General features: G+C 43.2%; 1 protein-coding gene across 3 annotated transcripts in view; it reads left to right on the top strand.

Moving 5' to 3' along the window:
* crfb1 (cytokine receptor family member b1) overlaps positions 1 to 12,874 on the top strand; it is a 39,919-nt gene that overhangs the window by 10,988 nt on the left and 16,057 nt on the right. The gene's annotated exons all lie outside the window — the stretch shown is intronic.

Below are 12,874 nucleotides of genomic sequence, written 5' to 3'. Positions count from 1 at the left end.
CAAAAACTATTCCAGGCGATCGGTTACACGCATAGCTTTAGGCTAACAAAAAAATCAACCCCATGATAAAAAATAAATAAAAAACACCGGTCTGTAACAGGGAACACTGCATTATCGAGACAGCGCCCCTACGAGGATCTGGCCGGTAATGCACTTTTCCGAATTCCAAGAGTAGAGTAAATCTGCAGTGCCGTTCGGTGACATTGAGTAGGATATTACAATGGAATAAAAGCCAAAACAACCTTCTTCAAGCGTTGGATCCGAAACACGTATATATGTGGTTGGCCACGAATGTGTTAAGAGGTTAAATGTTCATTTCCTGGGCACTGGTAGCGACTTCTTTGACATGTAGGTTATATTCACGTACATTCATGATCTGTTGATGAAAAATTCACTATAGGCGCTTTCACACCGGCAGGGCGCCGGTTCAGGCTCCGGCCATTCTGGAGCCTCTGAACCTTGGTGCTTTCTGGCGAACCAGCCCGCGTTTACAACGGGGGGTGTTATTCAGGCGGAGGTAAACACAACCATATGAACACGACAGTGGCAAAATGTGCAGAGTACAGAATGGATAAAGAAATGCATAAATGAATAAAAAATAATAATAAAATTGTGAAACCAAGAGATTTGAACCTGGGACCATAGGATCCACAGGCAGCTGCACTAACCAGTTGAGCTAAAGCGTCACAACGTTGTAAATCATGTATGTATTCAGACATTATCTATGTAAAAAAAACTAAACCTTTACAGCAACAAAATACAGCAAATAAAATTAGAAAAACTCATATTTACCCGTTGCTTAGTCCTTGTCTCAAGAGCTCAATCAATCAACTAGAGCAGGGGTGGGCAACTTTGTATATGGTGAGGGCCACAAAATGTCCACAATCAATCTGGGGGGCCGCATTGTTTATCGGCAGTCCCGCCAGTAGTACCCCATCACTCAAATAGCCCATAATAGTCACAGATGTGATAAATAAGGTATATAAACAATTATAATTTGTTGTAACTTTGTTTTTATTCCATTTCAAATGCATTTAGTAATGCAATTTCAACTTTATGAATTTATAAACAGCTGAATTTAAAAGTATTGCTGTAACCCCAAATATATACAAACATGATCAATTATAATTAAGGCTTCTAATAAAATAAATGTATGAACTTAAAGCCCACTGCTCAACAAACACAAAGCAGCATTCCTGCTGCATTTCACTACAACAGTAAATCAAAAGTGCAATAATAAATTATTTTGTTAAATGTATAAACTTTTATCCTGCTACTAAACAAAACATTATAACACTGAAATGCATGTTATGGATATGAAGCACTCAGGAATGTTTTGTTTAGTAGCAGGATACAAGTTTATACATTTAACAAAATCATTTATTATTGCACTTTTGATTTACTGTTGTAGTGAAATGCAGCAGGAATGCTGCTTTGTGTTTGTGTTATTAGTGTTATCTGAACACTACAAAAGTAAACAAGTAAAGTGCAAGTAAAGTAAAGTGCAATACTACATGCCTCCCATTGACCCTTTATCAAACTGGCATGACATTCACCCTCGCCCCACAGTGGGTCAATAATGGTTATAATAATAATAATAATAATAATAATAATAATAATAATAATAATAATAATAATAATAATAATAATAATAATAATAATAATAATAATAATAATAATGGTCCCCTCTCTACACCTCTCCATCATCTCCCCCCCCCCCTCTCTACACATCTTCATCATCTCTCCCCCCCCTCTCTACACCTCTTCATCATCTCCTTCCCCCCCTCTACACCTCTTCATCATCTCCTCCCCCCCCTGTCTTTAATGAGACACTTGTGGTCTCTCCATTTGGCGCACAATAGCAGGAATGTCAACTTCAATGTTTGTGCATGCAATCTGTATCAGATGAAATAATGTTTCATCCGACAGCCTGTTTCTCTCCTTTGACTTGATGTGCTTCATGTTTGAGAAATTGCTCTCACGTATGTATGTGCTCCCAAACATACTGGCCATAGAGAGGGCCTGAGGAGTGGGAAGCGGGGCTCAGGTAGCAGTTTCCAAAACGAAATTCCCCTCTCATTTCTCTTTGCTTGAAAAAAAGGATCTGACTGTAGCTTGCACAGTTCAAGCTGCAACGGTGGGGGCTGCTCTGACACCGTAGCGGTGAGGGGGCCGGCAAACAGCGCTATCCGTGACTGCATGCCGTTGAAATCTTCAAACCGATCATTGAATTGCATTTGCAGTGTTTCAATGTCGCTCCTGTACTTTCCGACGGCTCAGCCATCGGATTTCTGTGTGTAGCTGCAAGTCGCCATAATCAGTGTCCATCTCTTCCAAAAAGGAGACAAACTTTCTATGGTTTAGTGACCTGTTGCCTCCACAAATTAGATTGGTAACCTTGGTAACCAAATCCATAACATGGCTGTATTCAAGCTTCTTGGCACAGAGAGCCTCCTATATCAGATAAAAAAAAAAGAAAAACGATTTAACGACTCTCGCATATAATTTGACTACACTCGACTCGCATTGGTCATTATAGTGACGCACAATAGATGGAAATTATGTTAGCGAACTTACCTGATGTATAATGCAGTGCAGCATTGGACACTCAACGCCACTCTGACTTAGAAGCCCGGCGAATCCATCGGTAACAACAGCCGACAGTTTATCAAAACCCCCATATTGCTGCACGGCACTTTCAACAGCGTTGAATATGTGCACACTAGGGCTGACCCCTATTAGTCAAATAGTCGACTAATCGATCGAAAGGAGCCATTGTTGACTGCCAACTCTTCTTAGTCGAATACAATACAAAAAAATAAAAAAAATAAAAAAATATTATAATTTCTTTTTTTTTTTTTTTTTTTTTTGGCCTGGGGCCGCATGGAACGTCGGTGAGGGCCGCATGCGGCCCGCGGGCCGCCAGTTGCCCCTCCCTGAACTAGAGAATGAAAACATTCTCAACTCTGGGGTTAACGATTTCTTTACATTTGAATCACTGATTGTGTCTTTAATGTCAATTAGACAACCGAGTTACGCAAAGGTTATAAACCAAGGCGTGTCACACTAAATGATGGTCTGTTTCAGGGGTAAACTCCATGGGCTTGATTGCTGTTATCATGTAGCAGCAAGGGGTTTGGATGTTAGACCTGTAAGGCTACCATGTATGTGAAATAGTTGGGCTTTAAAGGTTAATTTGACACCATTACTTTTATTTTACGTTTATAGTATATCAGAGTACATGCTCCTAAAAACAAAGCTCAGGGTCTCGAGGTACAGGTATACCAAATATGAAGATATAGCATCACGATTCATCATTCCATATGGAATTCCTTTACCGTTAGCCACAATATACCATACAGGTAATACATACTGTATTGTTAAAAAAAAAAAACTATATACAACTATACCATACATCAGAAGTCATGGTGTCCTACTCGAACACTGAATTCTGATATATATATATATATATATATATATATATATATATATATATATATATATATATATCGATATCAGAATTCTTTACTCTCCAATATTGTTATCAGCCCGAAAAATCCATGTATATATATAAAGAATACTGGCATTATATATATTAGATATATACTGTATAGTATTAGATATATATTCGATTAGATTCAAATGTATTGTCATTATACAGCACAAGTACAGTACAACAAAAATAAGTTTGTCATCCAACCAGAGTGCAAATGTAACAGTAAAGTAAACATAAAACTTAGTGTGTAGTGCTAATCAGATGTATGTACATTAGAGTTGTAATATAATAAGTACAGCGATACAGGTATAAAGATGGTATAGTGTGACTTCGTACTGGCCAGCAGCGTAACTATATATGTAAAAAGGATGATATGCAGTTATGTACAGACAGGTATATACACAGTGAGAATAAATATATATATATATATATATATATATATATATAAGCGGCTACGTGGCGTAGTGGGCAAGGCGCTCGCCATGAAATCTGGAGACGCTGGGCTCGCCTGTTCGAGCCCAGCGCTCCACATTGCTTTCAGTTTAGCTGGTCGTCCGTACTAATACACATTGGCCGTATTAGGGGGTGGGAAACTGATGGGTGGGGATCGGGCGTTGTGGACAGCGACTCCTACAGGTCGGTTGGTGCGCCTGCGCAGTAGAATCAGGAAGTGTCGGGGGCAGCGTGAGCCTCCCACACGTTACTCCTCGCCACTGAGAGATCGAGCTGCGCAGGTGAAAAGATGCGACTGCTGTTACCTCAAGTACCGGAGGGGACTCGTGCTATGTATGACTTAGTCCACATTGCAGCCGGCTTGTGGGAGGCAAGAAACAGCGTTCGTGACAGGGGAGGGTTGAATTGGATGATACGAAATTGGGATGGGAGAAAAATATAGAAAATGGGAGAAAAAGTGGATACAAAAAAAATATATATATATATATATATGTGTGTATATAGTTGCACACCTTACCAAAACGTATTTTTTTTAAAGGCAGGGAAAGGGTCTCGTGCTCAGCCCCTCCCAAGCCTCACTATCTTGGCCCCCGGCCCCCGAGGACTGCTCCACTGTGAGTGGCTCCAGGGTTAGTTTAACTGTAACGTCATTGAACTGTCGGCTTGTAGGATATAATCTTTACTCCGGTTTTTCCGGTTTGCACACATTCTGTTTGTATTGCCATCCCTTTTTCACACAGGATTTTAGCCTGTACCTTCTGGCAGGGGGACTGCCAATGGAAATTAGCCTTTTGGCAAAAATTTTGTGCATTTACGTTTTTTAAATGTTTTATTAATGTATGGCACGGCACGTACATGTGTGATGCAGCTTCTAGAGAGGAGCGTCTGTTATGTGTGATGCAGCTTCTAGAGAGGAGCGTCTGTTATGTGTGAAGCAGCTTCTAGAGAGGAGCGTCTGTTATGTGTGAAGCAGCTTCTAGAGAGGAGCGTCTGTTATGTGTGAAGCAGCTTCTAGAGAGGAGCGTCTGTTATGTGTGAAGCAGCTTCTAGAGAGGAGCGTCTGTTATGTGTGAAGCAGCTTCTAGAGAGGAGCGTCTTATGTGTGAAGCAGCTTCTAGAGAGGAGCGTCTGTTATGTGTGATGCAGCTTCTAGAGAGGAGCGTCTGTTATGTGTGAAGCAGCTTCTAGAGAGGAGCGTCTGTTATGTGTGAAGCAGCTTCTAGAGAGGAGCGTCTGTTATGTGTGAAGCAGCTTCTAGAGAGGAGCGTCTCTCTTATGTGTGAAGCAGCTTCTAGAGAGGAGCGTCTTATGTGTGAAGCAGCTTCTAGAGAGGAGCGTCTGTTATGTGTGAAGCAGCTTCTAGAGAGGAGCGTCTTATGTGTGAAGCAGCTTCTAGAGAGGAGCGTCTCTCTTATGTGTGAAGCAGCTTCTAGAGAGGAGCGTCTCTCTTATGTGTGAAGCAGCTTCTAGAGAGGAGCGTCTTATGTGTGAAGCAGCTTCTAGAGAGGAGCGTCTGTTATGTGTGAAGCAACTTCTAGAGAGGAGCGTCTGTTATGTGATGCAGCTTCTAGAGAGGAGCGTCTGTTATGTGATGCAGCTTCTAGAGAGGAGCGTCTGTTATGTGTGAAGTAGGGCTGGGCGATATAACGATAACGATAAATATCGCGATATATTTTAATAATCGATATCGAATATCGAAATTAAAAAAAAATCTTTTTTTTTTTTTTTTTAAGTTTTTATTTTTTTTACCTGCAACAGGGCAGTTTTAAAGAGAGACAGTGGACAGACTTGTCTTTCTTGCCTGCAACTTAAAGTAATGGCTTTGCTTGTCCAAATGACAATACTGACCAAATTCAGATTTCTTTTTCTCTTGTCCATTTATTTTGTTTGCTTTCTAATTTAAAATACATTTTGAAACCGTCTGTACACAGTAGGCTATGTGTGCTAGCAGAACTAGACTCTAGAGCCATATGAAATCCGTTTTATTATTTTCCAAATTCCATTTTATTTTTTCCCAAATTCCATTTTTTCCGTTTTAATATTTCAGAATTCTGTATTTTGCCTTTTATGCTCATTTTACCATCAGAAATAGTGTCTAATAAGTGGGAATGAATAAATGTCCACAATTGAATAAGATATAACAGTCCATTTAATGTTTTTAAGTGCTTCAACTCAGAAATACAGTTCAATTTTACACAATATTTTTCAATTAATATTGTGACAAAATAAAAATACATATTTCAAGTGTAAACAATAGATACAGCTAGCTACTACTGACATTATCACAATGACAATGTCAGTAACCTAGCTATATCTATTATATTGTGATGAAATATAGTAATGCATAATTTAGGCACCTTTAGTTTAGTTTATTTCGTTTATAAAGGACAGTGTATAATGGCAAACGTTTGCATTAAACAAATGGATGAGTGCACCAGATTTAGCAAGAAGCTATCATTTCCATCTATAGTCCTATGTACTGTAACGTTTCATAGCTATTTAAGTTTATTTAGATTATAAAGGGCAGTGTATAATGACAATAGTTTGCATTAAACAAATGGATGGGTGCACTAGATTTAGCAAGAAGCTATCATTTCCATCTATAGTCCTATGTAATGTAACGTTTCATAGCTATTTAAGTTTATTTAGATTATAAAGGGCAGTGTATAATGACAATCGTTTGCATTAAACAAATTGATGGGTGCACCAGATTTAGCTAGAACTTCTAGAAGCTATCATTTCCATAGATAGTCCTATAACGTTACATAACGGAACGTTGACAGAATTAGCAAAACACCTTATCACCGGAGGCATAAAAGTCATTAGGATACTGTTCTGCTCTGAATTGAGGGCTTATTGTGGAATAGTTTAGCTTCTTGACGATGTTAACACAAGCAGCCAGACGCTTGAGCACCGCGGCTGTGTTGTGTGTAACACGCTGTAGCGTTCCCGCCTCCCCGGTCGCGTGTACACCAAACGTTCCACCCAAAAACGAAATTTCAGTCCAGATTAGGCCAAATTCTGCAATATTCCACGTTTTGCAGTTGATTCCATTTTTATTGGTTAATTCCGCGATTCCGTCCGCGATTCCGTGAACGCGGATTTCATATGGCTCTAGACTCCAGTCACGAGTCACAGTGCACATGTGCGGTGGTTTGTCCACCAAAAAAGCGCCAAAAGATCGAAAATAAACTAGCAGAGCCAGAACTGTTCAACTCCTCTGGAGCCACAGCCAGCAGAGAAGCCGGTTTACTTTAGCTTTTAAACCAGCTGCAGCCTGAGAACTGGAGTGTGAGGGGATGTAACACTAAAGATGGCGGCAATGACAAAGAATTGCTGCAAAATAAACATACATCTCTTGTTTTTTTTTTTTTTTTTTTTTTTATATACTTATAACATTTCGATAATTATCGATATCGAGAAATAAAATAAAATTATCATATCGTTATCGCGATATGATTTTTTTCCATATCGCCCAGCCCTAGTGTGAAGCAGCTTCTAGAGAGGAGCGTCTCTCTCTTATGTGTGAATGATGCAGCTGTTACCACAGAGACCTGCTGCCAACGGTTGAATTTCAAGGGAACTGAAGAACGACTTTCCCTTTTAAGAACGAACCACTTGTGGGAGTCTGCGGTGAAGGGTTCTGAAAGCATCTGTGTCTTGCTAAACACTGGAAACGGCGCACGCAGAATGCAGCAGGGTTTTGAAACGATTATGAAAACAAGATCATTTACTTTTACCACCACTCACCGTGACAACGGCAGAGGTATGTGCGGTTCTGAGGAGAACAGACCCACGGAAGGCAGCCGGCCCAGACAACATCCCCGGCCGTGCCCTCAGGGTCTGTTCATGGAGCTGGCTGACGTACTTGCTGACATTTACAACCTGTCACTAGCACAAGCTTCAAGTTCAAGTTCAAGTTCTTTAATAGTTGTCATACAGAAGTACAGAATACTTTCATACAAAATGCTTCTTACTGTTACGCTCCAGAGACTGTGCTAGACAAGATAGTATCAAATAACATAATAACATAATATAGCATGAATTTAGAAGAAGAAAATGAGGTCACAGTGTTCGGTATAGACATATGTACAATGTTCTGAGTTACCATATAATATACAATACACAATACTATGCAGTGTACTAATGTACAGTACTATCTAGTGCAAAGCAGAAATGGGATGAGGTACAATTTTAGGTACAATTTACAGTAAGGTGTACGAGTTGTAGTGCAATCCTTCATCCATAAATATAAAGTGTGGGGAGTGGGTGCTACAGTGTGTTTGTTTAAAGTGGGTGTGTGCTATAAGTGTGTGGAGTGGGTGCTACAGTGTGTTTGTTTAAAGTGAGTGTGTGCGTGTGGATGTGTGTGCTATGTGCGTTTGGTGGTTGTTGTTGTGTAGTGTTCATTCATTGTTCGTTTAGCAGCCTGATGGCCTGGGGATAGAAGCTTCTTCTGAGTCTTTCTGTGCTCGCCTTGAGACTCCTGTATCGCTTGCCTGACCGCAGCAGTTCAAAGAGGCAGTTGTTCGGGTGACTGGAGTCTTTAATGATTCTCTTAGCCTTGCCCTTGCAACGCTTGTAGTAAATGTTCTGGAGGGTGGGGAGCCCCCCTCCAATTGTGCGTTCGGCTGAACGTGTCACTCTTTGTAGTCTGCTTTGGTCTTGTGCAGTGCTATTCCCAAACCAGGAGGTGATGTTGCCGGTCAAGATGCTCTCTATTGTACATGAGTAGAAGTTCTTAAGGATCTTCTGGCTGACTTGGAACTTCCTTAGGCGCCTGAGGAAGTAGAGGTGTTGTCGTGCCTTCTTCACAACACTGTTAATGTGTGTGGTCCATGTCAAGTCCTCGGATATGTAGGCTCCGAGGTACTTAAAGCTGTTGACTCTCTCAACCGGTGCCCCGTCGATGCTGAGGGGGCTGTAGTCCTTGACCCCCGACCTCCTGAAGTCCACAATCATCTCCTTTGTTTTGCTGACGTTCAGGGAGAGGCTGTTTTCCTGGCACCATTCCGCCAGGACCTTGACCTCTTCCAGGTAGGCCCTCTCGTCGTTGGCAGAGATCAGGCCCACCACCACTGTGTCGTCAGCAAATTTGACGATTGTATTGCTACTCCGCTGAGCCACACAGTCGTGTGTGTACAGGGAGTAGAGGAGGGGACTCAGAACACAGCCCTGGGGGGCCCCTATGTTGAGGGTGATGGATGAGGAGGTGCAGTTGCCTGCTCTCACCACCTGGGGTCTGCCAGTCAGGAAGTCCAAGACCCACTGGCAGAGGTCATAGCCCAAGCCCAGGTCCCTGAGCTTGGCTATGAGTATGGAGGGGACTATGGTATTGAATGCCGAGCTGTAGTCGATTAATAGCATTCTCACATAGTTCCCCTGCCTCTTGTCCAGGTGTGATGCTGCTGTGTGCAGCACATGGGATATGGCGTCCTCCGTGGACCTGTTGGGGCGGTATGCAAATTGCAGGGGGTCCATGTTGATGGGGAGGGAGGAGCAGATGTAGCCCTTTACTAGCTTCTCAAAGCACTTCATGGCTATGGAGGTGAGAGCTACAGGGCGGTAGTCGTTGAGGCAAGCAGGCTTGGATTTTTTGGGTACAGGGATAATAGTGGACTTCTTCAGGCAGGTGGGGATGACAGCCTGTTCTAAGGACAGGTTAAATATGTCAGTGAATACTGGGGCCAGTTGGTCGGCACAGACTTTTAGGACGCGGCCGGGGATGCCGTCCGGACCTGCTGCCTTCCTGATATTCACTTTTTTAAAGATCCGTCTCACCTCATGCTCTGTTACCCTGAACACTGCGCCTCCATCAGCAGCCGACCCCCCCCCCCCCCCATTGCCGAGGCTTGTGAGCTGGTGTTGTTATTACCAGCATCAAACCTCGCATAGAAGGTATTGAGGTCATTTGCTAAGGAGATGTCACTGTTCAGTTTGAGGGAGGCGCCTTTGTAGTCTGTCATCGTTTTGAGCCCCTGCCACATAGCTCTAGAGTCAGCTTGTTCAAACTGGAGTTCAATTTTATCCCTGTAGCGTCGTTTGGCCTCTGACACTGTCCTCCTTACGTTGTATCGCGCCACCTTGTGGTCATCCATGTTGCCTGCCTCTAGGCCGTCGTTGTATGCTTTGGTGCGCTCTCTCAGAGCTTCACGGACGGATTTGTCTACCCAGGGTTTTTGATTTGGGTAAACTTTCATTTTGGTAGTGGGGATTGTTTCTTTCACCCTAGTACAAACATAGTCCAGCACTGTCTCCGTGTAGACATTAATGTTATCTGTGTCGCGGAACACATTCCAGTCTGTGTGGTGAAACACTGACCGGATCGTCTCCTCTGACGTCACATCCCATTTCTGCACCTCTCGCGAGACTACGGGAGTACTTTTAATTCTCTGTCTGTACTTTGGTGAAAGAAAGATGGATGCGTGATCTGACTTACCAAAGCCACTATCAGAATGAGCCTTGTAGCCACCTTTAAATTGCGTGTAACAGTGATCTAGGATGTTACCGCCTCTGGTGTTGCAAGTCACATGCTGATAGAAGTCAGGCAATACCTTTCTCAGATTGGCGCTATTGAAATCTCCCAGAACTAAAATGGCGGCGTTAACATTCGCCACTTGGATTCTATTTACCTCGTCGTGTAGTCTGGAGAGCGCAACCTTGTTGCTGGCTTGCGGTGGAATATACACTCCGACCAGGACGATCGCCGTTAACTCCCTCGGGAGGAAGAAAGGACGACACTTGATGGTTATATATTCCAGTTCTGGGGAGCAGTGGTTGGATAATTCCTTCACGTTCGTTGGATCGCTCCAATTTCTGTTAAACATGAAGGCAATACCTCCTCCACGTTGTTTACCGGACTCTGCTGATGTCCGATCCTTGCAATGTATAAAGAAGTGATCAGCCGGTTGAATTGCGTGGTCTGGGACGTCCGGCGTCAACCACGTCTCGGTGAAGCAGAGGACGTTGCAGTCCCTAACGTCTCTTTGATATTGAATCCTTGCTCGGATGTCATCCAGTTTATTGTCAATTGATTGTACATTGGCTAGCAATATACTGGGCAGTGGTGTACGGTGGCGTCTGGATCTCAGCCTGTTACGGATCCCAGCCCTCTTCCCTCGCCGTCTGGTTCCTCTGTTCCTGGGGTCTAGGAACAAAGGATCTGGTCCTGATCTCCGGAGAATTTCTTCAGGCCATTGATGCGGTTCGGAAAGCTGATCCAGTGAGTAATCCAGTTGGTAAGTTTCCCGTAATCCAATGTCTATGAGTGACTGACGGTCATATACATTAAATGCACCAACAGTTGGTACGGACAAAACTCTAAAAACTATAAATATTAACAAAAGTAAACACAGTCTCGACGGAGCGAACAGAGAGGCAGCCGGTCGGAGCAGCGCCATTCTGTTGTGCCCACCTGCTTCAAGACCACCACCATCGTGCCCCTGCCAAAGAAAAACACTGTAACCTGTCTGAATGACAATTGTCCCATTGCACTCACCCCAATAGTGATGAAGTGTTTCGAGAGGATAGTCTGCAGTTTGCCTACCGTCAGAACCGGTCCACTGAGGATGCAGTCAACACCGTCATCCACACCACCCTCACCCACTTAGAGGGCAAGGACACATATGCCAGGCTATTATTCATTGACTATAGCTCTGGATTTAACAGTCATCCCACACAAACTCTCTGCGAAACTCCTCACTGTGGGTCTGACACCGGCTCTTTGTGACTGGGTGCTGAACTTTCTTACAAACAGGCCCCAGTCAGTCAGAGTTGGCAACCGGACATCAGACACAAAGGTTCTAAGCACAGGGACCCCCCAGGGCTGCGTGCTGAGCCCCCTGCTGTACACCCTCTTCACACACGACTGTGTGGCCTCCCAGAACAACACCAGTATCATCAAATTCGCAGATGATACTACAGTCATCGGACTGATCACTGGGGGAGCTGAGGAGGCGTACAGAAGGGAGGTGGCGGAACTGGTGGCCTGGTGTCAGGACAATAATCTCTCCTTGAATGCAGACAAGACCAAGGCGATGATTGTTGACCCACGGAGGAGGAGGAGTGTACAGCACACACCTCTGTACATAGGTGAGACGGAGGTGGATAGGGTTAAAACCTTTAAATTCCTCGGTATCCACATCAGCGAGGACCTCACCTGGGCTCACAACACCCAACAGATCGTTAAAAAAAATCCCACCAACGACTGTACTTCCTAAGAAGGCTGAGAAAATTTGGCATGCCACCTAAGATTCTCAGCAACTTCTATAGAAGTACGGTTGAGAGTGTCCTTACCAGTTCAATCACGGTCTGGTATGGAAACTGCACTGCTAAGGAGAGGAAGGCACTCCAGCGAGTGATTAAAACTGCTCAGTACATCTCTGGAGCAGCCTTCCCCTCACTGCAGGACATTTACTCTACCAGGGCCACCAGGAGAGCACACAACATCATTAAGGACAGTGCACACCCCCAACACAGACTCTTCAACCTCCTGCCATCAGGCAGGCGATATAGGAGTCTGAAAGCCAGAACCACGAGACTGACAAACAGTTTCTACCCACAGGCCATCAGACTCTTGAATGCCTAGCCCCCCCCCCCTCCACACACACCTTCTACTATGAACTATGAATCACTAAATACACTTTTAACTGCTGCTATGACCCACTGTCACCTCCATGGAACGTGCAATTGTAACTCACTGTGCCTTGTTGTATTGTATATATATATTGTATCTATTTTTATTATATCTTATTTTCTAGCACTCGCTTGTATTTAAATATGTTTAAGTTAAGTACTGTGTGATTTTTTTTGTGAAGGGTGGACTAGCAAAGTAAGATTTTCATTGTATGGCAAACTGTCGTTTTAACTGTGCATATGACAATAAATAATCTTGAATCTTGAATCTTTAAACCAGGTTAAGTCTTA

This window comes from Notolepis coatsorum, assembly GCF_963971535.1.
Source record: "Notolepis coatsorum genome assembly, chromosome: 5".
In the NCBI taxonomy this organism is placed as follows: Eukaryota; Metazoa; Chordata; class Actinopteri; order Aulopiformes; family Paralepididae; genus Notolepis; species Notolepis coatsorum.
This window is presented reverse-complemented; position numbering and strand designations above follow the sequence as displayed.